This window comes from Semicossyphus pulcher, unplaced genomic scaffold (genome assembly GCF_022749685.1).
Source record: "Semicossyphus pulcher isolate SPU_LCO1_2020_fin unplaced genomic scaffold, fSemPul1.0.p SCAF_21, whole genome shotgun sequence".
NCBI classification, from domain to species: domain Eukaryota; kingdom Metazoa; phylum Chordata; class Actinopteri; order Labriformes; family Labridae; genus Semicossyphus; species Semicossyphus pulcher.
Window position 1 is genome coordinate 15,482,038 of NW_027211695.1, and position 24,743 is coordinate 15,506,780.

Sequence of the window (24,743 nt, forward strand, 5' to 3'; positions counted from 1 at the left end):
GTCCTATAACGCAGCATTTCCACTGTGTTAATTCTAAAGTGCCGCTCAGTGGTGAAACTGTGGCCTCACAGGAACAAGGTTGGGGTCATAGCCATCCCAATTCTGTGCCCAGTTTCACTCTGTGTCGGTGAGGGGTTTTCTCCGGGACGCTCCGGTTTCCTCCCCCAGTCATAATTTGGACAATAAAAATATTCAACTTCATTTCTGATGTTTGAGAAACTTACTAAATTACACTTATTTTGCAGACAATTCTTGTTTACTGCTGGTACGATTTTTGCTTTTTAATTCTTTCATAAAAAATCTGGGTGCTTCCTGAAGCACTGGTGATGACTGGAGGTGTTTATAAAGTGTCAGTTATTATGCATATATAATATAAAAGTTGAGAGTTTTATCGAACAAAACAATGATTTTAAATTCAGGGTTCTAAGAAAGTTTATTAAGAAAGAGTTGACGACTTGAAAGTCTTGAAGAGTTGGTCCAAATGAATTCTAGTGTCATCAGGTGGTTTTGGCCTTATTTTCAATTTCTACCTCTGATCTACTATATTGGAGGAGAATGCAAGTTTGTGGTGGGAAGTTAAAGAAATATACATAAAAAAATCAACAGCAAAGTCTCTGGATAATCAGCAGACTTCACCAGGAACAGTCTATGAGGTGTGGTCATTTCCAGAGGTACCAGGACATAAATCTGGATGTTGTTATTGCTGATAAACCTTTCGCTTTTGTCCAAAGCGACGTACATCTGAGAGTTAATACAACACAAGCAACGATCAAGACAGGAGGGAACGAAGTCAGTAAATGTCAACAAACTGCTTCAAGTGCGATCGGACCCTGGTGCTGACAGGAAGTGCACAGGGCGGTTTTTTTTAAAGAATAATCATCATCAGCATCAACAAGATCCCATAGAAGGACACCTTATTATGTTTTCCCCACTAGAGGAACATGAGAGGGCACTATTTTGTTTTCTCTAGGGGTCACTTTATTACGCCATTGGCAGGGTAATTGAAGAAAGAACGCCACCTTCATCTCAACCTATCCAAGACTGAGCTCCTTGTCATCCCTGCCAGTCCCTCTATGCAACCACAGATCAATAACCAGCTTGGACAAACTGAACTCATACCCACTAAGTCTACCCGGAACCTGGGCGTCTCAACTGACGACCAGCTAACCATTAAGGCTCATGAGGCCTCGATTGCTCGGTCATGTCGATTTAGGATCCACAAGCTCACAACGTAAACAATAGCTCCCTCCCGAGATTCACGGTTCTAAAAAAAAAGACTAATTACTTTCTACGCAGAATCCTGCGGTAATCTCTATCCGATGTCAGCATCACTGCAGGTACTTTGGCTGCGGCTGTCAACAAAACGTTACACACTACTTGCTGCACTCGCGACAGAGCAGCTGTCATTCTAGAACAAGCTGATTGACGTTGGCAAGATACCGCAGACTAGTATAAACACACACGTTTTAGTTTTCATACACACACCAGGGAGATTTACTTCCCCCAACGCTCATGAGCCACTTTCCACCCATTGCAGTGCTTCCCACATGTAGAAAAGGAAAAGTCAGTCTGATATCACATAGTGTAGCTTTTAATGAGAGCACAGAGTTAACTGACTGCTGTGCACGCAGAGTCTGTGTGTCAGTCACCTGCCTGTAAACCGAACATGCACGCGACACTCCAGCCATCACAGATGCGCCTGCGGGATGATCGAGGCAGACGGGCAGTCACGTGAGGTGGCAAAAAAAGGGTGTATTCCCGTTATCAGCGGCACCTCGTCCCGGTGCACATTTGCGCTGTGGCTACATAAACGGACTGTTCACGGAGCGGACGTGTCGCGGACGTGTCGCGGACCGTTTACCTTAAATGGCTACAGGAAGTAGGAGACGGTAAGATTTTGTTTCAAAGAGTTACTCTCAAGGGTTGATCAAACTAATTAAATATACATTTGAACAGCGTCAGAAATGGTAGGTAACATACTTAATCAATCTATTACTACTTATTCAAGCGGCTGTTAGAGTTGCCAGAGTCTATTTTTATGAGTTTATAATAGTTCCACAATTTAACACATATTCATTAATAAGAACACGTACAGAGAAACAAAATTTGACATTAAAAAATTACTGAAATTAATTATTTCAGGGCCAGTGTTTTTAATGGCAGGGCCAGTGAATTTGGAAAAATACTGGCCCGGAGTGCCAGTGGAAAATTGTGCTCGTTGTCGACCCCTGTAATGTATCTACCAAAAAATAACATCATATTACCATAATGTTGGTCTGCTGTGATTCAGGTTGAAAGTCCTCAAAATGCAAGGAATCTGACAAATACTTCATCACTTCCTGAATAATCAGCAACTGAAAAAACATGGATAATAAATATCCGATGGGACCTCAGACCATATTACAAGATAAAACGTATTTGATGGTGGACAACAGCCAATGTTAGCATTCAACCACTTCCTAGCTAGCTATTCTTGCTGAACCAAAACATTTCTGAGGGTCTGGTAAAGAGACAGCAAGACAGTTAACATTAGGTTACATTACACATTTGATGACATTCAGTGCATTTTACTTCCAGGCTTAAATTAATGTTTCCAAAGATGTTATCTCAGAATAATTTGTGCATTTTCTAGCGTAGCGTGTAACACTATCAAACGTTAATGTTAGCTGCTGTGCAGTGGTAGCTTATTGGATGTCAAATATTTAGTTTTACCTTGAAATATGGGTCTTTTTGGATTTTCCATGTCAGATATCTGAAGTTTATATGACTTGCAACCTGAAACCTAGCAGTAAATCTGTCATGTAAAAGGCGTATGCAATTCACCATATATTTACACATTCGCCATTTTCCTCTCATGTCACACTGGGAAGCTCATATGCTGTTATAATGTTGTACTGCTGAATTCCACATTTGCAAGGGAATCTGACAAATTGTTATCATTCCAACGCTTCTCAGTGGATCAGCAATTAAAAAGACTAAAAGTAGCGAAAAGAAAATCTGGCTTTAATTCAAAGTACAACAACATATTTTAAACTTATTGCTACTGGCAGCTAAGTCAAAACAACTAGGTTTGCATTCAACCAATTCAAACGTTAGCTGACATTACTATTAAAATGGGTAACATTACCATCAGCTGGGGATTTACTCCTATCTTATCCTGCTGTTGTTAGGTAGGAAGTGGTTAAATGCTAACATTAGCTGCTGTCTAACGGTAGCAAACGGGTTATCAAATATTTTATTTACCTTGAAATATTACCCAACCTCCCTTTGTATTCTTAATATCAGGTTCCCAACATTTATAGGACTTGCAACTAGAAACCTAGCAATACATTATCTAAATGACAACAACATTTGAGTGTAAACAAGGAATCAAAATGGCCGCCGTTTCTATGGTGATTTGGAATGGATTGGGGGATTGGAACAGGTTGGGAGGGATGAGTGGATGACATCACAGTGACATCACATTCTATGACATGACATGACATTCTACAAAGGACCAAAGAGCAAAGATCAAAGGCAGCCGATTGTATAACATTAACTTGTCTTAGATATATACAGTAGATCTGACTATTTAACTACTGAGTGCACATAGGTATCCAAGATAGTAGAACAACCACAAACGAGAGCCATGTCTAAACAACTTAAAGTAGAGAAAATCCTTGAGAAGGAACACAACACTGAGATTGATATGGACAACATATCAACAACATCCACTGAGCTTTCTGATTGTTCTGTCTCTGAATGTAAATCTGCAGCCAAGACAGAAAGTGAGAAGCAGCTGGAGTTGTTTGTTATCCTGCTGACTGTGAGAGTGTTGACCAAATGTAACGCTTTCCAGAACCGCAGCCAGGAGGACTGGGTCGCCCATACTCAGAGACTTATTAAACAGACGATGGAGGGACTCACTTTCACTGAAGGCATCTGTCCGGATTTGAAGAGCATCAAGAAAGTGTGCAGGGCTGTACTGAAAGACCTGAAGAAGCAGTTCTGCGGGAAGCGCATGCTGGAGTCTGCAATATTGTTAGAGGATCCAGTAGTGGATGCAGCCATCGTGAAGTGTTTGCAGGTTTGCATCAAAGAGCAGACTGCCAGGCCTGCACAGAAAGTGAGACCTGCCTGGAAGTTGGTGATAGATGTGCTGTGGATCTCGACTTTGGGTGTACTTGCATGCGCTCTTCCCCTTATTTTAGTAGCACTGATCCTATAACGCAGCATTTCCACTGTGTTAATTCTAAAGTGCCGCTCAGTGGTGAAACTGTGGCCTCACAGGAACAAGGTTGGGGTCATAGCCATCCCAATCCTGTGCCCAGTTTCACTCTGTGTCGGTGAGGGGTTTTCTCCGGGACGCTCCGGTTTCCTCCCCCAGTCATAATTTGGACAATAAAAATATTCAACTTTATTTCTGATGTTTGAGAAACTTACTAAATTACACTTATTTTGCAGACAATTCTTGTTTTCTGCTGGTACGCTTTTGCTTTTTAATTCTTTCATAAAAAGTCTGGGTGCTTCCTGAAGCACTGGTGATGACTGGAGGTGTTTATAAAGTGTCAGTTATTATGCATATATAATATAAAAGTTGAGAGTTTTATCGAACAAAACAATGATTTTAAATTCAGGGTTCTAAGAAAGTTTATTAAGAAAGAGTTGACGACTTGAAAGTCTTGAAGAGTTGGTCCAAATGAATTATAGTGTCATCAGGTGGTGTTGGCCTTATTTTCAATTTCTACCTCTGATCTACTATATTGGAGGAGAATGCAAGTTTGTGGTGGGAAGGTAAAGAAATATACATAAAAAAATCAACAGCAAAGTCTCTGGATAATCAGCAGACTTCACCAGGAACAGTCTATGAGGTGTGGTCATTTCCAGAGGTACCAGGACATAAATCTGGATGTTGTTATTGCTGATAAACCTTTCGCTTTTGTCCAAAGCGACGTACATCTGAGAGTTAATACAACACAAGCAACGATCAAGACAGGAGGGAACGAAGTCAGTAAATGTCAACAAACTGCTTCAAGTGTGATCGGACCCTGGTGCTGACAGGAAGTGCACAGGGCGGTTTTTTTTAAAGAATAATCATCATCAGCATCAACAAGATCCCATAGAAGGACACCTTATTATGTTTTCCCCACTAGAGGACTGTGGCTACAGGAAGTAGGAGACGGTAAGATTTTGTTTCAAAGAGTTACTCTCAAGGGTTGATCAAACTAATTAAATATACATTTGAACAGCGTCAGAAATGGTAGGTAACATACTTAATCAATCTATTACTACTTATTCAAGCGGCTGTTAGAGTTGCCAGAGTCTATTTTTATGAGTTTATAATAGTTCCACAATTTAACACATATTCATTAATAAGAACACGTACAGAGAAACAAAATTTGACATTAAAAAATTACTGAAATTAATTATTTCAGGGCCAGTGTTTTTAATGGCAGGGCCAGTGAATTTGGAAAAATACTGGCCCGGAGTGCCAGTGGAAAATTGTGCTCGTTGTCAACCCCTGTAATGTATCTACCAAAAAATATCATATTACCATAATGTTGGTCTGCTGTGATTCAGGTTGAAAGTCCTCAAAATGCAAGTGTGGCAAGTGGAGGGTGGAAAAAGGTGTGTGTACCAACAACGCCACCTGGGGAGTTGCGCCCCAGGAAATAGTTATAATAATTTTAATATAATAATTTTTGTAAGGTCACGCAAGGTCCAAAATTACCACAGGGCAAGAGACTGTTGTAGAAAATATACAAAAATACTTTATTTTACAAATCAATAAAATTCACAAATTGACAGCTGTTTGCACGTCATGAAAACACTTGGGCCAAGGGAGGGGGAATGGATGGATGAGTGGACGGAGCTGAGGCTTACCACGGCGCCCAGAACCAAAATCAAGGGAGGAGGAGAAACTAAATCAAAACACCCGTGGCACTGCACACACACGCAACTGGGGATCGGTGAGAAAAACCCACCACCAGGGGTTGGGTCGCCGCCTTGGGCCCACAGCGCCTGTCCACAAACAGAGAGGGAAAATGAAAACGGCCTCAGTGATCAACAGCTGACACAAACACACATAGACGCACACGCGCGCGCATACACCCACACACACACACACACACCCAAACAACAATTAAGTAATAAAAGAAACAGAAACCAAAATACCAGTACACATAATAAACTACAAACATACAAAATAAATCACATTAACAACCTAATTAATAAATCAATAAAATTTAGTGGCAATTCCGAGTCCAGGCGCCAGCTCAATGAAGAGCGCAATGGCCACGGGGAGTCAACCGGGCCACACAGCGCCGCACAAACCCAAGGGCTAAAACAGGGAGAGTCCAGAAGAAGCCACAACGGGTCAAAGAGAAGAGAGCAGAGCCAAAACAGCAGTGCCGTCCAGGAAGCTGCAGCAGTGGGTTAAACTACTTCGGCCTCACCGGCACAGCATCACAGAGGACGAGAGGAGGGATACTCCAGGCTGCAGCATAAAATCATTACAATCAGCCGGGAGCGGAGAAACAGATTATAAAAGAAAAGGCGGACAACGCCAACTTACCACATGGAGGCACAATCACACCCAGAGGGGCTACCAGCGGGACAACCCGGCCCCACGCCACCACAGTCTGCATCAAGAGAAGACTGTCACCATTACGCATTTCAGCACATTGAATGGGAGAAAGAAGCAACTGTGCGCTTTACCTGTGCGCTGCGGGAGGAAACACGCACCGCAACAGCAGATGCGCAAACAGGCACGACAGCACCAAACCACAGCCACGCCACCCAAGCTCCACCACGGCAGGCCACAGCCACCACCAGGGACCAGCGGATCCGGAAAAGGAGAGAGAGAGGCGCGCCAGGTGTGGACACTCTATATAGCGGCGCGGTGCCGCTCATCAATCAGTACTCCCGATAACACAACACAGCGCCCTGCTGCGAGAGGGGGTACACAGTGCTCCGGCCACACAAGGAATCTGACAAATACTTCACCACTTCCTGAATAATCAGCAACTGAAAAAACATGGATAGTAAATATCCGGTGGGACCTCAGACCATATTACAAGATAAAACGTATTTGATGGTGGACAACAGCCAATGTTAGCATTCAACCACTTCCTAGCTAGCTATTCTTGCTGAACCAAAACGTTTCTGAGGGTCTGGTAAAGAGACAGCAAGACAGTTAACATTAGGTTACATTACACATTTGATGACATTCAGTGCATTTTACTTCCAGGCTTAAATTAATGTTTCCAAAGATGTTATCTCAGAATAATTTGTGCATTTTCTAGCGTAGCGTGTAACACTATCAAACGTTAATGTTAGCTGCTGTGCAGTGGTAGCTTATTGGATGTCAAATATTTAGTTTTACCTTGAAATATGGGTCTTTTTGGATTTTCCATGTCAGATATCTGAAGTTTATATGACTTGCAACCTGAAACCTAGCAGTAAATCTGTCATGTAAAAGGCGTATGCAATTCACCATATATTTACACATTCGCCATTTTCCTCTCATGTCACACTGGGAAGCTCATATGCTGTTATAATGTTGTACTGCTGAATTCCACATTTGCAAGGGAATCTGACAAATTGTTATCATTTCAACGCTTCTCAGTGGATCAGCAATTAAAAAGACTAAAAGTAGCGAAAAGAAAATCTGGCTTTAATTCAAAGTACAACAACATATTTTAAACTTATTGCTACTGGCAGCTAAGTCAAAACAACTAGGTTTGCATTCAACCAATTCAAACGTTAGCTGACATTACTATTAAAATGGGTAACATTACCATCAGCTGGGGATTTACTCCTATCATATCCTGCTGTTGTTAGGTAGGAAGTGGTTAAATGCTAACATTAGCTGCTGTCTAATGGTAGCAAACGGGTTATCAAATATTTTATTTACCTTGAAATATTACCCAACCTCCCTTTGTATTCTTAATATCAGGTTCCCAACATTTATAGGACTTGCAACTAGAAACCTAGCAGTACATTATCTAAATGACAACAACATTTGAGTGTAAACAAGGAATCAAAATGGCCGCCGTTTCTATGGTGATTTGGAATGGATTGGGGGATTGGAACAGGATGGGAGGGATGAGTGGATGACATCACAGTGACATCACATTCTATGACATGACATCACATTCTACAAAGGACCAAAGAGCAAAGATCAAAGGCAGCCGAGTGTATAACATTAACTTGTCTTAGATATATACAGTAGATCTGACTATTTAACTACTGAGTGCACATAGGTATCCAAGATAGTAGAACAACCACAAACGAGAGCCATGTCTAAACAACTTAAAGTAGAGCAAATCCTTGAGAAGGAACACAACACTGAGATTGATATGGACAACATATCAACAACATCCACTGAGCTTTCTGATTGTTCTGTCTCTGAATGTAAATCTGCAGCCAAGACAGAAAGTGAGAAGCAGCTGGAGTTGTTTGTTATCCTGCTCACTGTGAGAGTGTTGACCAAATGTAACGCTTTCCAGAACCGCAGCCAGGAGGACTGGGTCGCCCATACTCAGAGACTTATTAAACAGACGATGGAGGGACTCACTTTCACTGAAGGCATCTGTCCGGATTTGAAGAGCATCAAGAAAGTGTGCAGGGCTGTACTGAAAGACCTGAAGAAGCAGTTCTGCGGGAAGCGCATGCTGGAGTCTGCAATATTGTTAGAGGATCCAGTAGTGGCTGCAGCCATCGTGAAGTGTTTGCAGGTTTGCATCAAAGAGCAGACTGCCAGGCCTGCACAGAAAGTGAGACCTGCCTGGAAGTCGGTGATAGATGTGCTGCGGTTCGTGACCTTGGTTGTACTTACATGCGCTCTTCCCTTTGTTTTAGTAGCACTGGTCCTATAACGCAGCATTTCCACTGTGTTAATTCTAAAGTGCCGCTCAGTGGTGAAACTGTGGCCTCACAGGAACAAGGTTGGGGTCATAGCCATCCCAATTCTGTGCCCAGTTTCACTCTGTGTCGGTGAGGGGTTTTCTCCGGGACGCTCCGGTTTCCTCCCCCAGTCATAATTTGGACAATAAAAATATTCAACTTCATTTCTGATGTTTGAGAAACTTACTAAATTACACTTATTTTGCAGACAATTCTTGTTTACTGCTGGTACGATTTTTGCTTTTTAATTCTTTCATAAAAAATCTGGGTGCTTCCTGAAGCACTGGTGATGACTGGAGGTGTTTATAAAGTGTCAGTTATTATGCATATATAATATAAAAGTTGAGAGTTTTATCGAACAAAACAATGATTTTAAATTCAGGGTTCTAAGAAAGTTTATTAAGAAAGAGTTGACGACTTGAAAGTCTTGAAGAGTTGGTCCAAATGAATTCTAGTGTCATCAGGTGGTTTTGGCCTTATTTTCAATTTCTACCTCTGATCTACTATATTGGAGGAGAATGCAAGTTTGTGGTGGGAAGTTAAAGAAATATACATAAAAAAATCAACAGCAAAGTCTCTGGATAATCAGCAGACTTCACCAGGAACAGTCTATGAGGTGTGGTCATGTCCAGAGGTACCAGGACATAAATCTGGATGTTGTTATTGCTGATAAACCTTTCGCTTTTGTCCAAAGCGACGTACATCTGAGAGTTAATACAACACAAGCAACGATCAAGACAGGAGGGAACGAAGTCAGTAAATGTCAACAAACTGCTTCAAGTGCGATCGGACCCTGGTGCTGACAGGAAGTGCACAGGGCGTTTTTTTTTAAAGAATAATCATCATCAGCATCAACAAGATCCCATAGAAGGACACCTTATTATGTTTTCCCCACTAGAGGAACATGAGAGGGCACTATTTTGTTTTCTCTAGGGGTCACTTTATTACGCCATTGGCAGGGTAATTGAAGAAAGAACGCCACCTTCATCTCAACCTATCCAAGACTGAGCTCCTTGTCATCCCTGCCAGTCCCTCTATGCAACCACAGATCAATAACCAGCTTGGACAAACTGAACTCATACCCACTAAGTCTACCCGGAACCTGGGCGTCTCAACTGACGACCAGCTAACCATTAAGGCTCATGAGGCCTCGATTGCTCGGTCATGTCGATTTAGGATCCACAAGCTCACAACGTAAACAATAGCTCCCTCCCGAGATTCACGGTTCTAAAAAAAAAGACTAATTACTTTCTACGCAGAATCCTGCGGTAATCTCTATCCGATGTCAGCATCACTGCAGGTACTTTGGCTGCGGCTGTCAACAAAACGTTACACACTACTTGCTGCACTCGCGACAGAGCAGCTGTCATTCTAGAACAAGCTGATTGACGTTGGCAAGATACCGCAGACTAGTATAAACACACACGTTTTAGTTTTCATACACACACCAGGGAGATTTACTTCCCCCAACGCTCATGAGCCACTTTCCACCCATTGCAGTGCTTCCCACATGTAGAAAAGGAAAAGTCAGTCTGATATCACATAGTGTAGCTTTTAATGAGAGCACAGAGTTAACTGACTGCTGTGCACGCAGAGTCTGTGTGTCAGTCACCTGCCTGTAAACCGAACATGCACGCGACACTCCAGCCATCACAGATGCGCCTGCGGGATGATCGAGGCAGACGGGCAGTCACGTGAGGTGGCAAAAAAAGGGTGTATTCCCGTTATCAGCGGCACCTCGTCCCGGTGCACATTTGCGCTGTGGCTACATAAACGGACTGTTCACGGAGCGGACGTGTCGCGGACGTGTCGCGGACCGTTTACCTTAAATGGCTACAGGAAGTAGGAGACGGTAAGATTTTGTTTCAAAGAGTTACTCTCAAGGGTTGATCAAACTAATTAAATATACATTTGAACAGCGTCAGAAATGGTAGGTAACATACTTAATCAATCTATTACTACTTATTCAAGCGGCTGTTAGAGTTGCCAGAGTCTATTTTTATGAGTTTATAATAGTTCCACAATTTAACACATATTCATTAATAAGAACACGTACAGAGAAACAAAATTTGACATTAAAAAATTACTGAAATTAATTATTTCAGGGCCAGTGTTTTTAATGGCAGGGCCAGTGAATTTGGAAAAATACTGGCCCGGAGTGCCAGTGGAAAATTGTGCTCGTTGTCGACCCCTGTAATGTATCTACCAAAAAATAACATCATATTACCATAATGTTGGTCTGCTGTGATTCAGGTTGAAAGTCCTCAAAATGCAAGGAATCTGACAAATACTTCATCACTTCCTGAATAATCAGCAACTGAAAAAACATGGATAATAAATATCCGATGGGACCTCAGACCATATTACAAGATAAAACGTATTTGATGGTGGACAACAGCCAATGTTAGCATTCAACCACTTCCTAGCTAGCTATTCTTGCTGAACCAAAACATTTCTGAGGGTCTGGTAAAGAGACAGCAAGACAGTTAACATTAGGTTACATTACACATTTGATGACATTCAGTGCATTTTACTTCCAGGCTTAAATTAATGTTTCCAAAGATGTTATCTCAGAATAATTTGTGCATTTTCTAGCGTAGCGTGTAACACTATCAAACGTTAATGTTAGCTGCTGTGCAGTGGTAGCTTATTGGATGTCAAATATTTAGTTTTACCTTGAAATATGGGTCTTTTTGGATTTTCCATGTCAGATATCTGAAGTTTATATGACTTGCAACCTGAAACCTAGCAGTAAATCTGTCATGTAAAAGGCGTATGCAATTCACCATATATTTACACATTCGCCATTTTCCTCTCATGTCACACTGGGAAGCTCATATGCTGTTATAATGTTGTACTGCTGAATTCCACATTTGCAAGGGAATCTGACAAATTGTTATCATTCCAACGCTTCTCAGTGGATCAGCAATTAAAAAGACTAAAAGTAGCGAAAAGAAAATCTGGCTTTAATTCAAAGTACAACAACATATTTTAAACTTATTGCTACTGGCAGCTAAGTCAAAACAACTAGGTTTGCATTCAACCAATTCAAACGTTAGCTGACATTACTATTAAAATGGGTAACATTACCATCAGCTGGGGATTTACTCCTATCTTATCCTGCTGTTGTTAGGTAGGAAGTGGTTAAATGCTAACATTAGCTGCTGTCTAACGGTAGCAAACGGGTTATCAAATATTTTATTTACCTTGAAATATTACCCAACCTCCCTTTGTATTCTTAATATCAGGTTCCCAACATTTATAGGACTTGCAACTAGAAACCTAGCAATACATTATCTAAATGACAACAACATTTGAGTGTAAACAAGGAATCAAAATGGCCGCCGTTTCTATGGTGATTTGGAATGGATTGGGGGATTGGAACAGGTTGGGAGGGATGAGTGGATGACATCACAGTGACATCACATTCTATGACATGACATGACATTCTACAAAGGACCAAAGAGCAAAGATCAAAGGCAGCCGATTGTATAACATTAACTTGTCTTAGATATATACAGTAGATCTGACTATTTAACTACTGAGTGCACATAGGTATCCAAGATAGTAGAACAACCACAAACGAGAGCCATGTCTAAACAACTTAAAGTAGAGAAAATCCTTGAGAAGGAACACAACACTGAGATTGATATGGACAACATATCAACAACATCCACTGAGCTTTCTGATTGTTCTGTCTCTGAATGTGAGTCTGCAGCCAAGACAGAAAGTGAGAAGCAGCTGGAGTTGTTTGTTATCCTGCTGACTGTGAGAGTGTTGACCAAATGTAACGCTTTCCAGAACCGCAGCCAGGAGGACTGGGTCGCCCATACTCAGAGACTTATTAAACAGACGATGGAGGGACTCACTTTCACTGAAGGCATCTGTCCGGATTTGAAGAGCATCAAGAAAGTGTGCAGGGCTGTACTGAAAGACCTGAAGAAGCAGTTCTGCGGGAAGCGCATGCTGGAGTCTGCAATATTGTTAGAGGATCCAGTAGTGGATGCAGCCATCGTGAAGTGTTTGCAGGTTTGCATCAAAGAGCAGACTGCCAGGCCTGCACAGAAAGTGAGACCTGCCTGGAAGTTGGTGATAGATGTGCTGTGGATCTCGACTTTGGGTGTACTTGCATGCGCTCTTCCCCTTATTTTAGTAGCACTGATCCTATAACGCAGCATTTCCACTGTGTTAATTCTAAAGTGCCGCTCAGTGGTGAAACTGTGGCCTCACAGGAACAAGGTTGGGGTCATAGCCATCCCAATCCTGTGCCCAGTTTCACTCTGTGTCGGTGAGGGGTTTTCTCCGGGACGCTCCGGTTTCCTCCCCCAGTCATAATTTGGACAATAAAAATATTCAACTTTATTTCTGATGTTTGAGAAACTTACTAAATTACACTTATTTTGCAGACAATTCTTGTTTTCTGCTGGTACGCTTTTGCTTTTTAATTCTTTCATAAAAAGTCTGGGTGCTTCCTGAAGCACTGGTGATGACTGGAGGTGTTTATAAAGTGTCAGTTATTATGCATATATAATATAAAAGTTGAGAGTTTTATCGAACAAAACAATGATTTTAAATTCAGGGTTCTAAGAAAGTTTATTAAGAAACAGTTGACGACTTGAAAGTCTTGAAGAGTTGGTCCAAATGAATTATAGTGTCATCAGGTGGTGTTGGCCTTATTTTCAATTTCTACCTCTGATCTACTATATTGGAGGAGAATGCAAGTTTGTGGTGGGAAGGTAAAGAAATATACATAAAAAAATCAACAGCAAAGTCTCTGGATAATCAGCAGACTTCACCAGGAACAGTCTATGAGGTGTGGTCATTTCCAGAGGTACCAGGACATAAATCTGGATGTTGTTATTGCTGATAAACCTTTCGCTTTTGTCCAAAGCGACGTACATCTGAGAGTTAATACAACACAAGCAACGATCAAGACAGGAGGGAACGAAGTCAGTAAATGTCAACAAACTGCTTCAAGTGTGATCGGACCCTGGTGCTGACAGGAAGTGCACAGGGCGGTTTTTTTTAAAGAATAATCATCATCAGCATCAACAAGATCCCATAGAAGGACACCTTATTATGTTTTCCCCACTAGAGGACTGTGGCTACAGGAAGTAGGAGACGGTAAGATTTTGTTTCAAAGAGTTACTCTCAAGGGTTGATCAAACTAATTAAATATACATTTGAACAGCGTCAGAAATGGTAGGTAACATACTTAATCAATCTATTACTACTTATTCAAGCGGCTGTTAGAGTTGCCAGAGTCTATTTTTATGAGTTTATAATAGTTCCACAATTTAACACATATTCATTAATAAGAACACGTACAGAGAAACAAAATTTGACATTAAAAAATTACTGAAATTAATTATTTCAGGGCCAGTGTTTTTAATGGCAGGGCCAGTGAATTTGGAAAAATACTGGCCCGGAGTGCCAGTGGAAAATTGTGCTCGTTGTCGACCCCTGTAATGTATCTACCAAAAAATAACATCATATTACCATAATGTTGGTCTGCTGTGATTCAGGTTGAAAGTCCTCAAAATGCAAGTGTGGCAAGTGGAGGGTGGAAAAAGGTGTGTGTACCAACAACGCCACCTGGGGAGTTGCGCCCCAGGAAATAGTTATAATAATTTTAATATAATAATTTTTGTAAGGTCACGCAAGGTCCAAAATTACCACAGGGCAAGAGACTGTTGTAGAAAATATACAAAAATACTTTATTTTACAAATCAATAAAATTCACAAATTGACAGCTGTTTGCACGTCATGAAAACACTTGGGCCAAGGGAGGGGGAATGGATGGATGAGTGGACGGAGCTGAGGCTTACCACGGCGCCCAGAACCAAAATCAAGGGAGGAGGAGAAACTAAATCAAAACACCCGTGGCACTGCACACACACGCAACTGGGGATCGGTGAGAAAAACCCACCACCAGGGGTTGGGTCGCCGCCTTGGGCCCACAGCGCCTGTCCACAAACAGAGAGGGAAAATGAAAACGGCCTCAGTGATCAACAGCTGACACAAACACACATAGACGCACACGCGCGCGCATACACCCACACACACACACACACACCCAAACAACAATTAAGTAATAAAAGAAACAGAAACCAAAATACCAGTACACATAATAAACTACAAACATACAAAATAAATCACATTAACAACCTAATTAATAAATCAATAAAATTTAGTGGCAATTCCGAGTCCAGGCGCCAGCTCAATGAAGAGCGCAATGGCCACGGGGAGTCAACCGGGCCACACAGCGCCGCACAAACCCAAGGGCTAAAACAGGGAGAGTCCAGAAGAAGCCACAACGGGTCAAAGAGAAGAGAGCAGAGCCAAAACAGCAGTGCCGTCCAGGAAGCTGCAGCAGTGGGTTAAACTACTTCGGCCTCACCGGCACAGCATCACAGAGGACGAGAGGAGGGATACTCCAGGCTGCAGCATAAAATCATTACAATCAGCCGGGAGCGGAGAAACAGATTATAAAAGAAAAGGCGGACAACGCCAACTTACCACATGGAGGCACAATCACACCCAGAGGGGCTACCAGCGGGACAACCCGGCCCCACGCCACCACAGTCTGCATCAAGAGAAGACTGTCACCATTACGCATTTCAGCACATTGAATGGGAGAAAGAAGCAACTGTGCGCTTTACCTGTGCGCTGCGGGAGGAAACACGCACCGCAACAGCAGATGCGCAAACAGGCACGACAGCACCAAACCACAGCCACGCCACCCAAGCTCCACCACGGCAGGCCACAGCCACCACCAGGGACCAGCGGATCCGGAAAAGGAGAGAGAGAGGCGCGCCAGGTATGGACACTCTATATAGCGGCGCGGTGCCGCTCATCAATCAGTACTCCCGATAACACAACACAGCGCCCTGCTGCGAGAGGGGGTACACAGTGCTCCGGCCACACAAGGAATCTGACAAATACTTCACCACTTCCTGAATAATCAGCAACTGAAAAAACATGGATAGTAAATATCCGGTGGGACCTCAGACCATATTACAAGATAAAACGTATTTGATGGTGGACAACAGCCAATGTTAGCATTCAACCACTTCCTAGCTAGCTATTCTTGCTGAACCAAAACGTTTCTGAGGGTCTGGTAAAGAGACAGCAAGACAGTTAACATTAGGTTACATTACACATTTGATGACATTCAGTGCATTTTACTTCCAGGCTTAAATTAATGTTTCCAAAGATGTTATCTCAGAATAATTTGTGCGTTTTCTAGCGTAGCGTGTAACACTATCAAACGTTAATGTTAGCTGCTGTGCAGTGGTAGCTTATTGGATGTCAAATATTTAGTTTTACCTTGAAATATGGGTCTTTTTGGATTTTCCATGTCAGATATCTGAAGTTTATATGACTTGCAACCTGAAACCTAGCAGTAAATCTGTCATGTAAAAGGCGTATGCAATTCACCATATATTTACACATTCGCCATTTTCCTCTCATGTCACACTGGGAAGCTCATATGCTGTTATAATGTTGTACTGCTGAATTCCACATTTGCAAGGGAATCTGACAAATTGTTATCATTTCAACGCTTCTCAGTGGATCAGCAATTAAAAAGACTAAAAGTAGCGAAAAGAAAATCTGGCTTTAATTCAAAGTACAACAACATATTTTAAACTTATTGCTACTGGCAGCTAAGTCAAAACAACTAGGTTTGCATTCAACCAATTCAAACGTTAGCTGACATTACTATTAAAATGGGTAACATTACCATCAGCTGGGGATTTACTCCTATCATATCCTGCTGTTGTTAGGTAGGAAGTGGTTAAATGCTAACATTAGCTGCTGTCTAATGGTAGCAAACGGGTTATCAAATATTTTATTTACCTTGAAATATTACCCAACCTCCCTTTGTATTCTTAATATCAGGTTCCCAACATTTATAGGACTTGCAACTAGAAACCTAGCAGTACATTATCTAAATGACAACAACATTTGAGTGTAAACAAGGAATCAAAATGGCCGCCGTTTCTATGGTGATTTGGAATGGATTGGGGGATTGGAACAGGATGGGAGGGATGAGTGGATGACATCACAGTGACATCACATTCTATGACATGACATGACATTCTACAAAGGACCAAAGAGCAAAGATCAAAGGCAGCCGAGTGTATAACATTAACTTGTCTTAGATATATACAGTAGATCTGACTATTTAACTACTGAGTGCACATAGGTATCCAAGATAGTAGAACAACCACAAACGAGAGCCATGTCTAAACAACTTAAAGTAGAGCAAATCCTTGAGAAGGAACACAACACTGAGATTGATATGGACAACATATCAACAACATCCACTGAGCTTTCTGATTGTTCTGTCTCTGAATGTAAATCTGCAGCCAAGACAGAAAGTGAGAAGCAGCTGGAGTTGTTTGTTATCCTGCTCACTGTGAGAGTGTTGACCAAATGTAACGCTTTCCAGAACCGCAGCCAGGAGGACTGGGTCGCCCATACTCAGAGACTTATTAAACAGACGATGGAGGGACTCACTTTCACTGAAGGCATCTGTCCGGATTTGAAGAGCATCAAGAAAGTGTGCAGGGCTGTACTGAAAGACCTGAAGAAGCAGTTCTGCGGGAAGCGCATGCTGGAGTCTGCAATATTGTTAGAGGATCCAGTAGTGGCTGCAGCCATCGTGAAGTGTTTGCAGGTTTGCATCAAAGAGCAGACTGCCAGGCCTGCACAGAAAGTGAGACCTGCCTGGAAGTCGGTGATAGATGTGCTGCGGTTCGTGACCTTGGTTGTACTTACATGCGCTCTTCCCTTTGTTTTAGTAGCACTGGTCCTATAACGCAGCATTTCCACTGTGTTAATTCTAAAGTGCCGCTCAGTGGTGAAACTGTGGCCTCACAGGAACAAGGTTGGGGTCATAGCCATCCCAATTCTGTGCCCAGTTTCACTCTGTGTCGGTGAGGGGTTTTCTCCGGGACGCTCCGGTTTCCTCCCCCAGTCATAATTTGGACAATAAAAATATTCAACTTCATTTCTGATGTTTGAGAAACTTACTAAATTACACTTATTTTGCAGACAATTCTTGTTTACTGCTGGTACGATTTTTGCTTTTTAATTCTTTCATAAAAAATCTGGGTGCTTCCTGAAGCACTGGTGATGACTGGAGGTGTTTATAAAGTGTCAGTTATTATGCATATATAATATAAAAGTTGAGAGTTTTATCGAACAAAATGATTTTAAATTCAGGGTTCTAAGAAAGTTTATTAAGAAAGAGTTGACGACTTGAAAGTCTTGAAGAGTTGGTCCAAATGAATTCTAGTGTCATCAGGTGGTTTTGGCCTTATTTTCAATTTCTACCTCTGATCTACTATATTGGAGGAGAATGCAAGTTTGTGGTGGGAAGGTAAAGAAATATACATAAAAAAATCAACAGCAAAGTCTCTGGATAATCAGCAGACTTCACCAGGAACAGTCTATGAGGTGTGGTCATTTCCAGAGGTACCAGGACATAAATCTGGATGTTGTTATTGCTGATAAACCTTTCGCTTTTGTCCAAAGCGACGTACATCTGAGAGTTAATACAACACAAGCAACGATCAAGACAGGAGGGAACGAAGTCAGTAAATGTCAACAAACTGCTTCAAGTGCGATCGGACCCTGGTGCTGACAGGAAGTGCACAGGGCGGTTTTTTTTAAAGAATAATCATCATCAGCATCAACAAGATCCCATAGAAGGACACCTTATTATGTTTTCCCCACTAGAGGACTGTGGCTACAGGAAGTAGGAGACGGTAAGATTTTGTTTCAAAGAGTTACTCTCAAGGGTTGATCAAACTAATTAAATATACATTTGAACAGCGTCAGAAATGGTAGGTAACATACTTAATCAATCTATTACTACTTATTCAAGCGGCTGTTAGAGTTGCCAGAGTCTATTTTTATGAGTTTATAATAGTTCCACAATTTAACACATATTCATTAATAAGAACACGTACAGAGAAACAAAATTTGACATTAAAAAATTACTGAAATTAATTATTTCAGGGCCAGTGTTTTTAATGGCAGGGCCAGTGAATTTGGAAAAATACTGGCCCGGAGTGCCAGTGGAAAATTGTGCTCGTTGTCGACCCCTGTAATGTATCTACCAAAAAATAACATCATATTACCATAATGTTGGTCTGCTGTGATTCAGGTTGAAAGTCCTCAAAATGCAAGGAATCTGACAAATACTTCATCACTTCCTGAATAATCAGCAACTGAAAAAACATGGATAATAAATATCCGATGGGACCTCAGACCATATTACAAGATAAAACGTATTTGATGGTGGACAACAGCCAATGTTAGCATTCAACCACTTCCTAGCTAGCTATTCTTGCTGAACCAAAACATTTCTGAGGGTCTGGTAAAGAGACAGCAAGACAGTTAACATTAGGTTACATTACACATTTGATGACATTCAGTGCATTTTACTTCCAGGCTTAAATTAATGTTTCCAAAGATGTTATCTCAGAATAATTTGTGCATTTTCTAGCGTAGCGTGTAACACTATCAAACGTTAATGTTAGCTGCTGTGCAGTGGTAGCTTATTGGATGTCAAATATTTAGTTTTACCTTGAAATATGGGTCTTTTTGGATTTTCCATGTCAGATATCTGAAGTTTATATGACTTGCAACCTGAAACCTAGCAGTAAATCTGTCATGTAAAAGGCGTATGCAATTCACCATATATTTACACATTCGCCATTTTCCTCTCATGTCACACTGGGAAGCTCATATGCTGTTATAATGTTGTACTGCTGAATTCCACATTTGCAAGGGAATCTGACAAATTGTTATCATTCCAACGCTTCTCAGTGGATCAGCAATTAAAAAGACTAAAAGTAGCGAAAAGAAAATCTGGCTTTAATTCAAAGTACAACAACATATTTTAAACTTATTGCTACTGGCAGCTAAGTCAAAACAACTAGGTTTGCATTCAACCAATTCAAACGTTAGCTGACATTACTATTAAAATGGGTAACATTACCATCAGCTGGGGATTTACTCCTATCTTATCCTGCTGTTGTTAGGTAGGAAGTGGTTAAATGCTAACATTAGCTGCTGTCTAACGGTAGCAAACGGGTTATCAAATATTTTATTTACCTTGAAATATTACCCAACCTCCCTTTGTATTCTTAATATCAGGTTCCCAACATTTATAGGACTTGCAACTAGAAACCTAGCAATACATTATCTAAATGACAACAACATTTGAGTGTAAACAAGGAATCAAAATGGCCGCCGTTTCTATGGTGATTTGGAATGGATTGGGGGATTGGAACAGGTTGGGAGGGATGAGTGGATGACATCACAGTGACATCACATTCTATGACATGACATGACATTCTACAAAGGACCAAAGAGCAAAGATCAAAGGCAGCCGATTGTATAACATTAACTTGTCTTAGATATATACAGTAGATCTGACTATTTAACTACTGAGTGCACATAGGTATCCAAGATAGTAGAACAACCACAAACGAGAGCCATGTCTAAACAACTTAAAGTAGAGAAAATCCTTGAGAAGGAACACAACACTGAGATTGATATGGACAACATATCAACAACATCCACTGAGCTTTCTGATTGTTCTGTCTCTGAATGTGAGTCTGCAGCCAAGACAGAAAGTGAGAAGCAGCTGGAGTTGTTTGTTATCCTGCTGACTGTGAGAGTGTTGACCAAATGTAACGCTTTCCAGAACCGCAGCCAGGAGGACTGGGTCGCCCATACTCAGAGACTTATTAAACAGACGATGGAGGGACTCACTTTCACTGAAGGCATCTGTCCGGATTTGAAGAGCATCAAGAAAGTGTGCAGGGCTGTACTGAAAGACCTGAAGAAGCAGTTCTGCGGGAAGCGCATGCTGGAGTCTGCAATATTGTTAGAGGATCCAGTAGTGGATGCAGCCATCGTGAAGTGTTTGCAGGTTTGCATCAAAGAGCAGACTGCCAGGCCTGCACAGAAAGTGAGACCTGCCTGGAAGTTGGTGATAGATGTGCTGTGGATCTCGACTTTGGGTGTACTTGCATGCGCTCTTCCCCTTATTTTAGTAGCACTGATCCTATAACGCAGCATTTCCACTGTGTTAATTCTAAAGTGCCGCTCAGTGGTGAAACTGTGGCCTCACAGGAACAAGGTTGGGGTCATAGCCATCCCAATCCTGTGCCCAGTTTCACTCTGTGTCGGTGAGGGGTTTTCTCCGGGACGCTCCGGTTTCCTCCCCCAGTCATAATTTGGACAATAAAAATATTCAACTTTATTTCTGATGTTTGAGAAACTTACTAAATTACACTTATTTTGCAGACAATTCTTGTTTTCTGCTGGTACGCTTTTGCTTTTTAATTCTTTCATAAAAAGTCTGGGTGCTTCCTGAAGCACTGGTGATGACTGGAGGTGTTTATAAAGTGTCAGTTATTATGCATATATAATATAAAAGTTGAGAGTTTTATCGAACAAAACAATGATTTTAAATTCAGGGTTCTAAGAAAGTTTATTAAGAAAGAGTTGACGACTTGAAAGTCTTGAAGAGTTGGTCCAAATGAATTATAGTGTCATCAGGTGGTGTTGGCCTTATTTTCAATTTCTACCTCTGATCTACTATATTGGAGGAGAATGCAAGTTTGTGGTGGGAAGTTAAAGAAATATACATAAAAAAATCAACAGCAAAGTCTCTGGATAATCAGCAGACTTCACCAGGAACAGTCTATGAGGTGTGGTCATTTCCAGAGGTACCAGGACATAAATCTGGATGTTGTTATTGCTGATAAACCTTTCGCTTTTGTCCAAAGCGACGTACATCTGAGAGTTAATACAACACAAGCAACGATCAAGACAGGAGGGAACGAAGTCAGTAAATGTCAACAAACTGCTTCAAGTGTGATCGGACCCTGGTGCTGACAGGAAGTGCACAGGGCGGTTTTTTTTAAAGAATAATCATCATCAGCATCAACAAGATCAGTATAGTCATCATCATCATCTTGAAAATCCTAATCAACATCAACAACATCCTCGATGTCATCATCATCAATAGCTTCATTATCATTAAGGTAAGAGGTGTTCATAAAGAGTTGGGTCTTTAGCTTCTTCTTAAAGGTGAAAGGGACTCTGCGGACCGAATGGAGTTTGGTAGCTCGTTCCACCACCTGGGGACTACTGAGGAGAAGAGTCAAGTTAGAGACTTTGGGTTGTGGTGGGAGTACCAGGCAACTTTCACTGGCAGAGCGTAGTGGGCGGGACGGAATGTAACAGTTGGAGTTGCAGTAATCAATGCGTGATATCATGAGAGCCTGTAGCAGCAGGTGTGTTGCATGTTCTTACAGGTAGGGTCTGATCTTCCTGATGTTGTACAGGGCAAATCGACATGACCGAGCAATCGAGGCCTCATGAGCCTTAATGGTTAGCTGGTCGTCAGTTGAGACACCCAGGTTCCGGGTAGACTTAGTGGGTATGAGTTCAGTTTGTCCAAGCTGGTTATTGATCTGTGGTTGCATAGAGGGACTGGCAGGGATGACAAGGAGCTCAGTCTTGGATAGGTTGAGATGAAGGTGGCGTTCTTTCTTCAATTACCCTGCCAATGGCGTAATAAAGTGACCCCTAGAGAAAACAAAATAGTGCCCTCTCATGTTCCTCTAGTGGGGAAAACATAATAAGGTGTCCTTCTATGGGAGAAAAGGTGGTAAAGGGCCATCAAGGGTGCCTTCAAGTGGCGAAAACATGTGTGTGAGTGTCCTATAGAGGGCATATCTGTGTTATAACTATATGAGTGCTCATTAGGGTGTCCTTCCATTGGAGAAAACGTGATAAAGTACCCTGAAAGGTGTCTTCCCAATGGAGAAAGCATAAGAGTTGCCTCAAAGGTGTCCCTCTAATGGAGAAATCATGATAATGTGCCTTTCCAGTGAAGTAAATGTGATATAGTGCCAGCTGGGGACTCTTTAAAGGGGAGCAGGGTTAGTAAAGTTTCCTCTGGGGTGATGTTCGCACAGGGAAAAGGTGATAAAGTGCCCTTTCACTGGACAGTAGACAGAAACTCATTAGTCAGAACAATTTGCACATCTGCACATATTCGGACATTCAATGAGGAAAATGTTCTCAATCAATGCAAACACATTCATCCTGCTGGCCAGTGTGAGAGCAGTCAATTGCAACGAATGCATTAAGGGAGCTGCAACTGCTCCAAATGGTGTTTTGATTTTGGCCTGGTCGCCAGTTGTGCAAGACAAAATTATGTGCCTTCCACCTAAATGAATTATGCCTGCCCACACTGAGGGCACGAGGGGAGCGAGATGTCCCGACTTGTCTGTGAAACACTCCCGCTGCCAGGAGTCGGAGTGCTGTGAAAAACCTGGAGTTGTTTCTGTCCTCAGCGTGCGGCGTTCTGAAACAGAGCCCAGGTCAGCCGACACTATCAACAGAGAAGCTCTTTGAAATCCGAGGCAGCACATTAGTCAGTGTTATTATCACAGGTCAGGAAATCAGCTCGGCCCCCAAAGGCTTCCTCTGACCTCGGCCTTTTGTGTGGCAGCACCAAAGCAGCTATTATAACTCTATGAACATCCATTACAGTCTGAATCCAGCAGCATATTGATTTCTAACAGGTGTAGCTGTCCGTTTCAATCTAATATGTGTTATTCTTCTGATGCTTGTTCACCCTTTGGATAATACAGTGCATGAATACGCCTTATTTTCTTGGTGGATAATGAAGTCATTTAATGTTTAATAAAAACAAAAAATGGGATCATCTACAGTTTAGCATTTTCCACCCATGAACTACAGACTATGACATTAAAATGGCCCTCAGTGTTTACTTACAGGTAGTTTAACCATGAAATTGTTATGTTTTTTCCACCTCTGATTTACAGTTACTCCCTTCATGGTTCAACCTCAATTTCAGAGCGCTTCTCACCGGCGCTTTCCGTTGCTAGGTTATAGAAGTTGTCTGGCAGAACGTCCACTTCCCTCGGTAGTGACCATTAACTCTGTTTTAGATCGCTCCGTATGCTTAATATTTGCTTTTGTTTAAGGAATTTTACAAAGAAAACATAAAAACAATGAAAAGAATTTGTGTCCTGGCGTTAGCAGCAGCACTAAACTTGGAATCGAACCCTCGAAGAAATGAAAGGATCCGCTTCTCCTCAACCATTGTTGTTGACAAAGTATCTTAAGTCCCGCCCCCTCTTAATTTTGAGTGTTTGGTGACGAGTGCCGTGGTGTTCCAAAAGTTTAACTATTTCCTACTGAGAGCTCAGCAACGAAAAACAACTGAGGCAGAGGGCGTTTGTATAGAACAAGGGTACTCAATTAAACTTGAAAGAGGTCAAGTTAGAGATATTTTTTCTCAAGCAAAGGTCCGAAACATCATAATGTCTGACCTGCGTTATGATTCAGTCGATACAGTTATACATTTTAAACGTCTGTCAAATCAAATAAAGTAAATACAATAGGCTAAATAGTTTTTACAACAACGCTAATAACTTTTACACAGAGCTCTCATAATTTAACAATAATAATAATAATGAATACTTCAATATTGATAAGGAAATACAGTGTGTGTTTGTATGTTAGGGGGTCTGGGGGGTGTCACCCATGAAATTTTGAGTGTCAAAACCTTTATTTCCTGTATTTTTGGTTTATTTTATTTTATTTATTTTACGTGTGATGATTCACAACAAATTCATTGGTCTGCGAGTTTCTTGGACCCCCAAATGACTACCGCAAAGACAAAAAAGCTGCGCAGGTTAAAATAGATGTGCTTGTCAAAACTATAAATAGGTCCGGGTCCGGAGACGACGGCAGTTGGGTCTGGATATGGACCGCGGTCCGCCGTTTGG

General features: G+C 41.6%; 1 protein-coding gene across 1 annotated transcript in view; it reads left to right on the plus strand.

Annotated features, from left to right (window-relative positions):
• The window catches only part of htr2cl1 (5-hydroxytryptamine (serotonin) receptor 2C, G protein-coupled-like 1), a 52,684-nt gene that overhangs the window by 22,933 nt on the left and 5,008 nt on the right, over positions 1-24,743 (plus strand). The gene's annotated exons all lie outside the window — the stretch shown is intronic.